We start from the raw sequence: 12,213 nt of genomic DNA, 5'->3' as shown, positions 1-12,213 counted from the left end.
AAGACCGTATACTCGTAGCATCGTCACTCCACCGCCCGTGGCAAAGGCAGTGCCCGTGGAATTGACAAGAAGAGCGGGGTATTCGTTGCGCTGAGAAGGATAGCACGCTTTTCTGTACCTCTCTTCGTTTTAACTTTCTGAGCGTGTTTTTAATCCAAACATATCATATCTATATATTTTTGGAATCAGGAACCGACAAGGAATAAGATGAAAGTGTTTTTAAATTGATTTCGAAAAAAAAAATTTGATAATAATTTTTATATATTTAATTTTCAGAGCTTGTTTTTAATCCAAATACAACATATTTATATGTTTTTGGAATCAGCAAATGATGGAGAATAAGATAAACGTAAATTTGGATCGTTTTATAAATTTTTATTTTTTGTTACAATTTTCAGATTTTTAATGACCAAAGTCATTAATTAATTTTTAAGCCACCAAGCTGAAATGCAATACCGAAGTCCGGGCTTCGTCGAAGATTACTTGACCAAAATTTCAACCAATTTGGTTGAAAAATGAGGGCGTGACAGTGCCGCCTCAACTTTCACGAAAAGCCGGATATGACGTCATCAAAGACATTTATCAAAAAAATGAAAAAAACGTTCGGGGATTTCATACCCAGGAACTCTCATGTCAAATTTCATAAAGATCGGTCCAGTAGTTTAGTCTGAATCGCTCTACACACACACACACAGACACAGACACACACACACACACACGCACATACACCACGACCCTCGTTTCGATTCCCCCTCGATGTTAAAATATTTAGTCAAAACTTGACTAAATATAACAATGGAAGATGAAGAAAGAAAGAAGATATGATTACGAAGTGATCAAAGATCACATTTCTTACTGAAAACTGCTCATGCATAGGGTGTAGTACCTAGTAAGCGCCCACCCCCTACTTTGGGTCGGAATTGGTGCACAGGGGGGGGGTGGGCGCTTACAAAGGTACTTTACGGTACAAACAAAATGTCAAGTCATTTGAGACGTTAGTACTGCTGTTATGCGACATGTTAAAAAGAATTTTTAAAAATAACGATGTACCTTTTCCAAAGAAAACAGAATTTGTTTTAAATATGCAGGCTTTAAACAAACATTAAAGCTTCAAATTACACTGAAATGTAATTCATAATCAACGACAGCTGCTCAGATCACTTGTTCAAACGCGTACAAACATTCTTGGGAAATGCTCTCTCAAAAGCCCTGCTCAGCAGCTAGCAGTTAAATGTTCAGCAGTGAGCTTGATGTGGGCTATTTGTGCTCAGCGCTGTGAAAATAGTCCACTTCTTAAAGATTACTTTCGCTGTGAAATCCTCATACCATCCATGTCTGATAAAATATGTACATGAAATTTGAGTATTTGGCTTATCTGTTATTTGAAGTTGAAGATACAGGCAAATCCAGCTAACTCACAAACGGTTAAGTCAAAAATTCGCTTAGCACACAAAGAAATTCTGGTCCGGAATTATCCCTCTTTATCTATGTGTACAAAGTACCAAGTAGTCAAGTATTTTATTGTTTTGGGCCCAGAGGGCTTTGAAACAAAGATATAACTTTAACAAAAAAAAAAGGTAACAAATCAGACAGTTAATATATGTATATAAATTGAGCGGACAAATACAACAATACTATACGACCAAATTAAATTGGCAATATACACTTCCATACATGCAAACAAAAAGAAAAATAGGTATAACAAAATCAGGTAAGAAATCAGGCAGATAATATGTATACATTAAGCGGACAACGATAATATACAGCTGAAGTAAATTGGCAATACCATTATGCCATGCATCTTTTGTAAAAACACAAAACAAAAGCATGTATTACATATATACATACCAATAAAGAAACTAGATATAACGCTAACATACTAAAATCATAACATGGGCTACAAATCTTGCTAGCTTCATTAGTTTTATCTTAGATTTACAATTCATTAGCTGTTCATATTTTAAACAATTTGGGTGAGATCGGTAATAAGGACTAATTAATTTTCTTCTTTCAGACACTATACTTTCGTCGGTACAACTGAACAAATAGTGAAACTCATCACCTAATTCACCCTGAGCTCGAAATGGGATTTCTCTTACGTAAGTCGAAAGACGGATAGCACACAACAGAAAGTCAGTCCCAAAGACAAAGTTTACTCTATATTTACTACAGCAACTCGAAACACGAAACTTGGCGTCTCACACTAGCGCATTGTGTAACCTTATTCCATTCTTCTCTACACGGACGCCACACCGACTGGTCAGTCGGCACGCAATAAAGTATGAACTGAAGTTAGGAGGGGGCGAGGAGTAAGGAGGGGGCGAGGAGTAAGGAGAATTATCCAACTCCAAGAAAACATTCTGAAAAAGGTGGGGAAGTGGTGACAAGGCAGTGAACGCACTCACCATGCACTGACATCATACGAAAGCAGCCACACAAACACAGCACAGAGGCAGAGGCAGGTGTGCAGATGCTTTGTGAGAATAAGCGTTGAAAACCAGTTTGAATAAAAAAAAAAAACAGCAGATAGAGCCGCATGTCATAATCATTCTTCTTGTCTGGCTTTATTGACTGCATGCCATGGCGATCTTAAGTAGTTAAGATCGCCATGCTGCATGCCGATCTTGTGGCAGTGACTTTTCACTCTTCAGTCGCACCCCTCTCACTCTCCCTCACTGACTACCCTAAGCCCTAACAACTGATCCTTGGAAATTGTTTGGAAGAGTACACCTCTCTATTTCTCTCCAATGCTCTTCCTGCTGACATGCAGTGACACCGGACACCCCACTGAGTTAGCCAGCTACCCCCCCCCCCCTCTCTCTCTCTCTCCCCCCAGCCATGTACTGTTTGGTGCTGTGGCCAGAGAGGTGTCACCGGCTAATTGAGGCCAGCTGCACTGTTCACTCAGAGCAAAACTAGTTGACTGTGTCTAACTTTTGACAAAGCAACACAACTGAAGGGTTCACAGATTAGGTAACCGACTCACTGGTCAAGGCTGCAGGGAAACAAGAGTATCTTGTCAATGAAAGAGGTTACACACAGATACGCGATGCTGAGAACGGTGGCCGATTTTTCACTCTCTTTCTCGGAGGGCCTTCATCATTGCAGGGACTGCTGTAAAGAAATGCTTGCTCAGAAACTAACTCTTTTTGCATTGAAACATGCGCCAGAACTGGTGGACACCATCGACAATGTCAAACATGAAATCGAAGCAGTTTGCTTGAGGAAACGGTCGTCAGCAACTCAAACTTCTCTGTTTTCTTTTTTTTTTTTTAAATCTGAGGTGACTTTCTTTGTGGCCCCGCCCCCTCCCTCTGTAAGGACCCCCCTCCATAAGGACCGATTTTTGTCAACATTTTCAAGGTCGCTAGAGAGGGGTTCCACTGTACTATGACCAAGTCGAAATTTCGGATAGGACACAATAACAATTCGGTCCCTTCAATTTCGTCTTATCCGGATTTGCCTGTAGCATCAAATTAAATTTGTTTGATGAGTCAGCTTAGACCAACCGACTATTTTAAGGACTCTTTCTGGCATGTCAAATAAAAGCAAACCTAATCTCTTGAATGACTTGATGTACTTAACGACATGTCTTAGCATAAATTACCGGACGTTTGAAGGCAATGCATTGAGAAATTTATTAAATGTGCTGGATTTCTTCTGATTACCCACTAAAATGGCCCCAGAAACCGCATTTTACGGCTTCTCAGAAGAATTACATACCGTTCATCATGCCATTACGCCATTGTAGACCAGATATGTAAACTAAACTGACTGTTTGGATGCATATTTAATTGTTCTTTCTAATAACTTGCACAACAGGTTTCCTTTCAGCAGTTTTGATTGTATGTCGATTTTAACGCGTTAAACTTGATTTTGCGAATTTGATTTTTGGGGATGCTAGTCTTGTAGGTTCTACTTTATAAACAGTACCTCGTGTAAACTAAATCTGTTTTCTAAATAACATAGGACAATGAATGGCCTTTTCAGTCTTATAATTGGTTTAACAATAAATGGCCTCATCAAAATGATCTGACCTCAAACGCGTTTGCTTAGTTTGTTGTTGTTGACAGGTAGTATAGAAATAGAATATGAACGTTGGACATCTTTTAACTGCTAATTAATATTGACAAAACCACTGTATACTTCTGTGTCTGCAGACTGTTCCTAGCATAATTAATGTAAATGCTTAAAAAATTCCTTTAACCATTTTAAATATAAAATTTGTTGTTTTGTGCAAGGGAGGTTACACAGTGGCCACTACATACAGTGTTGGTAGTTGGCCCCTGAGCAAGCGTCAACATCAGTGTTGGTAGTTGGCCCCTGAGCAAGCGTCAACATCAGTGTTGGTAGTTGACCCGTGAGCAAGCGTCAGTATCAGTGTTGGTAGTTGGCCCCTCAGAGAGTATCAGGGTCAGTGTTGGTAGTTGGCCCCTCTGCGAGTGTCAGCATCAGCGTTGGTAGTTGGCCCCTCAGCGAGTGTCAGCATCAGCGTTGGTAGTTGGCCCCTCAGCGAGTGTCAGTATCAGCGTTGGTAGTTGGCCCCTCAGGGAGTGTCAGCCTCAGTGTTGGTAGTCGACCCCTCAGCGAGTGTCAGCCTCAGTGTTGGTAGTTGACCCCTCAGCGAGTATCACCATCAGTGTTGGTAGTCGACCCCTCAGCGAGTATCACCATCAGTGTTGGTAGTTGGCCCCTCAGCGAGTGTCAGCCTCAGTGTTGGTAGTCGACCCCTCAGCGAGTATCACCATCAGTGTTGGTAGTTGGCCCCTCAACGAGTGTCAGCATCAGTGTGTGGGTAGAGGTCCTTAAACAAGGAACAGCAACATAAGAGCAGAAGGTTTCTTGTATTAAATGTTAGCAACAGAGCAGTTTCACCACATAATGATCTTACAAGAAAAAGAGAAGACAGTGAGTAATTCTAATACTTGCTCTTATTCATACTACACTTAGCAAACCATTTTATCTGTACAAATTGTGTACTTTAAAAAAAAAATCACTCCCGAATCATTTTGTACAAACTTTCCAAGCCATTAAAGGCACTTCACTTGGAAATGTGGCACACTCTTCCGCTGCTCAAAAAAGGATGCCCCAAAAATTGACCCGAAAAAACACAAGGTACCATTTAAAAATGAACTCAAGTTCAGGATAGACACAATAATAATAATAATGAAAATAGAACATTTATATAGCGCTTCTTCACAGCTCGAAGCGCTTTGGCAACGTTTACATACGTGGAGAAGAACATCAATTATCTGTCCAGAACCGGGTGTCTTCTTTGGTTAACTTTTGTACTTTGTGTTCTGCCATTACTGCCGATGCACGTGTCAATCGCTTCAACAGTAAAAAACACGAGGTCTTGCGTTAATTTAGAGGGGTTAAACAATTAAAAGAAAGCTCTGTATATCAGCAATGACTCAGTCCTTTAAAATGAATCAGACAAGGCTAACAATTCAGGAAATGGAACAAACCAACCGAATTACAAATTAGCACAATTTCTTGAAATCCCCTAGAGCATGTTCTGTTCTCCTCACAATCTATGCCCCCCCTCTCCCAAACAAAAAAATACCCCCCCCCCCCACGTTAACAGCGTAAATACATGTTTTTAGTACTAGTAAATTACTAGTTATTGTCACTTAAGAATCAGTTTTGTTGATATCAAGGAGTAGTAAAATTTAAAGTCAAAGATAAAAGTTTAAAAAAGAAGTCAAACACTGAAACAGCATTCTTCTTACTCACTGTCCAGTTTTTGTGTGTGTGTGTGAGAACAATACGTTTTGACACATCTCTTTCAATGTGTATGCATACTACTACTATGTGATCCCAGAACGCCTCTTCTTTTGTTTTCCAAATGTTCTACAGAATTGTCAATGACTGAATGAGTATCATATTACAAGCATAACATATTTACCTGAAATGATGTCCAGTCTTTTCTTGCACACCACGTTCACTAAGACTTATGCTTTCATTGGCATTCCTCATTGTCTCTGCCCTTGCTTTGGTAACTGTATGTTAGTGTCCACGGGTAGAAGATGACACTGGAGGAGAGCATGGTGGTGCCAGACGATGCAGACGGTGATGAAGTTTATTCTCTGGTGATACAAGAAAGAAAATTATGAGTGTTTGCTGAATGCTGTTTGCTTGTATGCATTTACAATTACCAGGTGAATACGCTGCACAGATCTGCAGTGCAGATGATACTAAGACAACACTGTCAGCACAGCTACCAAGTCAAACTTACAACGAGCACAGTCAGTATATATATGGTGCTGATTAACAATAACAACCCATTTAAGTTTCAAACATGCCTTTTCTGCTCTAATGTTTTCTCTCTCATGCAAGCTGTTTTATAACCTTGACATTTTCTGCAACAACATTCCCAAACACAATCTGAAAAGTAGCATGCCTTGAAAGGAACATTTGATCAATTATGCTTTAGATCTATTCCAAACCTTACCTTTTTTCATCATGACAGGAAACAATGCTGACGTGTCTTGCTGACGTGTCTAGTTCACGTGTTGAGTTAACCTGCTTGGAGCACTGCTGTAGATATAGGGTGTGACTGAGTATTCAGGGTGTCAAGATGTAGCCAATGTCACCGTATATGAACAAGCCCAGAGGTGCTTGGATTGCAGGACACACCCAACTCTCATTTAAAATCATGGTACCCTTTTCACACCCTGGCCATAGAACAACACGACACACGGTCCAAAGATGTTCGTCACCAACTACTTCAATGCCTGTAGAAGCCGTCACGGCGTGGCATCCTTCCTTGTTGATATTATACTCGTGCTGTTTTGTTTCGTTGACTGACTGATAGAATGTTGTTCGAAAATGTGTGTAAACAGCACCACAAACACGCCGAAAAAGTACAAGCTATCTGGAATTGCTCACGAGTACGTGTGGTTAGCCGCTTCCTGTCGGGTTCACACTCGTCGTGCAAGGCAGAATATACATTCGGTGAATGCAGCGAAGACTCGTTTCCTTGCTGATGTAGAATATGTCGCCGTGCATGGACTGACAGACATCAATCACGCAGAAAACGGTGCAATCATAGTCTTCGCGGGTGCTTGTAAGTGCTAAACTGCATACCGTCCACACTCTTGTCAACATATTTCAAACAGGAGTCCATGCTTTGACAAATGAAAGCGTGCGGCACTCTCCTTATCGTCTTGGGCATTCCGCGGATCCGTGCGGTGACGAAAATGTGTTGATGGCGCATGTTATATCGCAAAATGATGCACGAGTCGAGTCGACTCACAGTCTCATTTACGGCCGCCATTTTTAGGATTAAAATTATCTCCCTTGCAAGTTGGGGGCGCTTCTGTCTGCTCTTACCTAACTTAGGGCTGGGGGGGGGGGCTGTCCTAAGATAAGAGCGACATAGGAGCGCTCTTTGGCCAAAGAGCGGTCCGTGAAACGCACCTATCTTAACTTTGCTCTTAACCCCATCTTGACCCCTTAAGAGCTCCTAAGTTAGGATAAGAGCGGTATATGAAACCGGCCCCTGGAGCGTCTGTAAAATCGACAAGTCTGGCAGCGCAACGAAATTCAGATGTGGATGGAGCAGCGAGTGCGGGGACGGGGCGGCGTGAGAGCACACCGGGACAAGAAACAGGTGTAAGGAAAAAAAAAAAAAAAGATTGGCCAAGACTCTTATCTCCCTTCTCACCGGTAAAGTCACTTTCACCTGCGCCCCCCGCCCTCCTCCCCTTCCAGTTTACACCTAAATGTCCATATGCCTTCACCCCAGGAAATGGTGGGGGCAAGGAGCGTTTGGTTGAGGCCAGGAAATGGTGGGGGCAAGGAGCGTTTGGTTGAGGCCAGGAAATGGTGGGGGCAAGGAGCGTTTGGTTGAGGCCAGGAAATGGTGGGGGCAAGGAGCGTTTGGTTGAGGCCAGGAAATGGTGGGGGCAAGGAGCGTTTGGTTGAGGCCAGGAAATGGTGGGGGCAAGGAGCGTTTGGTTGAGGCCAGGAAATGGTGGGGGCAAGGAGCGTTTGGTTGAGGCCAGGAAATGGTGGGGGCAAGGAGCGTTTGGTTGAGGCCAGGAAATGGTGGGGGCAAGGAGCGTTTGGTTGAGGCCAGGAAATGGTGGGGGCAAGGAGCGTTTGGTTGAGGCCAGGAAATGGTGGGGGCAAGGAGCGTTTGGTTGAGGCCAAGTTTGCTTTCCGTGTATTTCTTATCGGGCTTTCAAATTGTTTTACACACAGACACACACACAGACACACACACACACACACACACACACACACACAGACACACACACACACACACACACACACACAGACACACATGCACACACACACACACAGACACACACACACACACACACACACACACACACACACATACACACACACACACATACACACACACACACACACACACACACACACACACACATACACACACACACACACACACACACACACATACACACACACACACACACACACACACACACACACACACACACACACACACACACTCACACACACACACACACACACACACACACACACACACACACACACACATACACACACACACACACAGACAAACACACACACATAAACACTCACACACATACACACACACACACACACACACACACACTCACACACACACACACACACACACACACACACACACACACACACACACTCACACACACACACACACATACACACACACACACACACACACACACACACACACACTCACACACACACACACACACACACACACACACACACACACACACACACACACACACACGCCTCCGCTCCCCCCCCCCCTCGAATTATTTTTGTACGAGAAAGGTAAAGTTTAAACCAATATTTTTCACATGGTAAAAGAACAAAACAGATAAGAACCTTGCATGGAATGATAAGATGTATTAGCCTGAGAAAGAGAGCGTCCCATAAAATGCTTGAACTAGAAAAAGTCGCATGGCCTAGTTTAAACTATGGGAGTGTGACATATCTTCCATGTGGTGAGGTCAGGTACCCCTTCTACTCCCTCTGCTCTCGGTCTGGAAGCAGGTTCACCACTTCCCTTGCCATTACCTCAACGCTGCCGGTGAAAATGTAAGTAAATATTATATTCACTGTGGGCATGAAATCCAAAAAGCATTTGCTTGTGTGCGTGTCCTATTTGCATATTTTCAATTGTTTGATGTGATGAATTATGAATCAAGTGTTGTTTACACCAAATCCAAAATCAAGTAGACAGCCAACGTTCCACAAGTTCAGAATTTTAAAAAACAAGCAAGGTATTTTATGGGAACGTTTAGTTGTGACAAAACAATACGAGTGATTCTCTCAGTCTCGCTAATCTTTTCTGAACGGGTTTCTGAACAATTTGTCAGATAAGTTTATTTTCCGTCTTATAAGTACTGCTCGTCTGTCTGTCCAATTTAACCTTCGCCCGACCGGGTTATCGACTACACACGGAAGACATCGTGGGGCGGTGCGGACCGGGTTATCGACTACACACGGAAGACATCGTGGGGCGGTGCGGACCGGGTTATCGACTACACACGGAAGACATCGTGGGGCGGTGCGGACCGGGTTATCGACTACACACGGAAGACATCGTGGGGCGGTGCGGACCGGGTTATCGACTACACACGGAAGACATCGTGGGGCGGTGCGGACCGGGTTATCGACTACACACGGAAGACATCGTGGGGCGGTGCGGACCGGGTTATCGACTACACACGGAAGACATCGTGGGGCGGTGCGGACCCACGCTTCTCATAGAAGGAAAATATGCATACCCTTCCGTAGACCCATGCTATCCAAAGAAGCACAAACGTACATCCCCTTCCGTAGACGCCGTGGTTACATTTCCGCTAGAAGTAATTAAATTAGATTATTTATTAAATTATTACCGTGCGGACTAAAGCTTCTCAAAAAAGGAAAAACGTGAATACCCTTCTGTAGACGTCGTGGGGCCGTGTGGACACACATTGTTATGTATTAATTTCTCTCCATGCAACTTACTTATTAACTCCAAAATTAAACAGATCGTAGAAAATGATGTTTAGAGCCAACACCTGAAGCTTTGTGACTTCTCTCCCGAGTTTTTATGTAAGTTCCTTCAGTTTGAAAAACATGGGTCCGCACGGCCTACGATGTCTTCCGTGTGTAGTCTTAATTTGACCTTTGTTTTTTTAATTACTTCTCGCTGAAATGTAATGATCTTTTAGGACATAAGAGCTTTGTAGGTGTCTAAGGCATTCTTAAAAGGTCATTAAAAAATTCCTACTTTTTTAAGAGATATTTGCAATTAAACACCCTTCTGGGTCTACACCGACCCACGACGACCGGCGAAGGTCAAGGACCGCCGGGTCGAAGATCAATGACGTAACGTTTTGTTTTGTTATTATGGGCAAGTATGATTATCACGTGTCATACTGATACATGTATCAACCATCTCTACCAAAAGGAGGTTCATGCATGTATATTTCGGGAAACTTCACAAGTGTTCATACTTTATTATATACTGTTCAAAAAAAGAAACGCATAGTTGCTACTTGCCAAATTTGTTTTATTTTTCGAAAAAATTAACAGAAAATTCAATATTTAGATTATTTGTTTGAAATTTGGTATGGACACAGTTGAATGCACACACAGTTCATTTGCATCTTCAAATCAATCAGTCAATCAATACGATTGGGTGCCGAGGCTGTCAAGTCAGTAGGGGGTGTGACTACCTTGAGCAGCAACAACTGCCCGGCACCTTCTGGGCATGGACTGGATCAGATGCCGGATATCTTGCTGTGGGATGGTGTCCCACTCCTCCTGAAGTGCCTGCAATAGATCGCGGTGATTTGCCGGCGCTTCTTCTCGCCTGCGCACACGTCTGTCCAATTCATCCCAGAGGTGTTCTATCGGGTTCATGTCTGGCGACATGGATGGCCAGGGAAGCATCTGGACATGGTGGTTGGTGAGGAACTGGGTGGTGAGTCGTGCTGTGTGCGGGTGTCGCGTGCATGCACGTTTGCATGTTTAGTTTTTCACACAAAAACTTTGGCCACACCACACAGCACTCACAGAACACCGATGTAAATAAATGAAAATATTTAATAGTTCCCAGTTGGGTGAAATATGGGGGTGACGATGGATGGAACAATGGAAGGGTTAACACGAATACATGAAGATGAACATAATGAACATGAGAAAGTACACAACAGTCAAAATAATGTCAACAAACGACATACGAGACAATCAGGATAGTCAAACACAAAGCACGTACGTCATAAAGGCCCTCCTCATTCCATAAATGATATCTATCGTAAGAAAGTACTTATCTACACGTTCGACGAATTCAGGGGGGGGGGGGGTGCGCCCTCGGGTCGACACCTGCGTCTCTGTCGCGGGGGTGAGAGAATCAGCCCAGTTAAGAGCTGTCACACGGCACACACTCTGCAGCGACGGCGCCGGTTCGATGTTGCTGCCCAACAGCAGCGTGGTTGCGCCGCTGTGACGTTACAAGATAGCTGCTCAAAACAGCGTAATGAAGCCTCGGAGATGATCCAGAGGGGCTGCTCACACAGCAGCGTGGGGGTGACGATGCGAGAGTCCAAACTGGCTGCTCAAGCAGCAGCGTGGTGGTGCCTCCTCCATGCTGTGAAGCTAGGGTTCGCACCTTCCCGTCCGGTCTGTCTTCGACAGTAAACACTGAAAGCCTAGAAGGCCAAAGTCAATAATCTCCCCAAAAATATAAGACACGTGACTTCCTCCTCCAATAGACATCATTATTAGGGATGAGGAGGAAGCACAATGACTCTAAACTTTGGTTTCCTTCTACCATATAATTTACCATTATAATGATTTCCTTTTAAACACTATGATGAACACTATTTACAACAACACAAAGACGAGACAAAACAGTACAACTGGTAACTAATGTAGGTTCCCTGTCCCCTGCCACCGGCCGCTAATTCACCTTCAGCAAAAACTGACAAAAGTCTATCCAATTAGACCAAGAAATATGACTTACCTCACACAGGCTAATGAAAATCATCGCGTACACTTTACGCAACCGACTTTAACAAAGTCCACAGTAGACGTACATTACTACTGAAAATAACTTCGAACTCAAACGACAATTCACACACGAATTTCGAAGCCGTTCGACAAACATCTGGTCTCGGCCGAGACAGAAAAAAGAATGCTTATGAATTTTACAGTCAGCAACCAGGTAAC

At 43.2% G+C, this 12,213-nt stretch overlaps 1 protein-coding gene and 1 long non-coding RNA gene across 2 annotated transcripts in view; one reads left to right on the top strand and one right to left on the bottom strand.

Annotated features, from left to right (window-relative positions):
* LOC138949825 (uncharacterized) overlaps positions 1 to 12,213 on the top strand; it is a 484,249-nt gene that overhangs the window by 388,941 nt on the left and 83,095 nt on the right. The window lies entirely within an intron of this gene.
* Positions 2,829 to 7,507, bottom strand: LOC138950239 (uncharacterized). Its single transcript, XR_011450572.1, has 3 exons — positions 6,455 to 7,507; positions 5,909 to 6,089; positions 2,829 to 4,804 (listed from the first exon to the last, which is right to left on the bottom strand). It is a non-coding gene; the product is annotated as an uncharacterized lncRNA (long non-coding RNA).

This window comes from Littorina saxatilis, linkage group LG16, assembly GCF_037325665.1.
Source record: "Littorina saxatilis isolate snail1 linkage group LG16, US_GU_Lsax_2.0, whole genome shotgun sequence".
NCBI classification, from domain to species: domain Eukaryota; kingdom Metazoa; phylum Mollusca; class Gastropoda; order Littorinimorpha; family Littorinidae; genus Littorina; species Littorina saxatilis.
The sequence above is the reverse complement of the archived record's forward strand: the minus strand, read 5'-3'. Positions and strand labels throughout refer to the sequence as shown.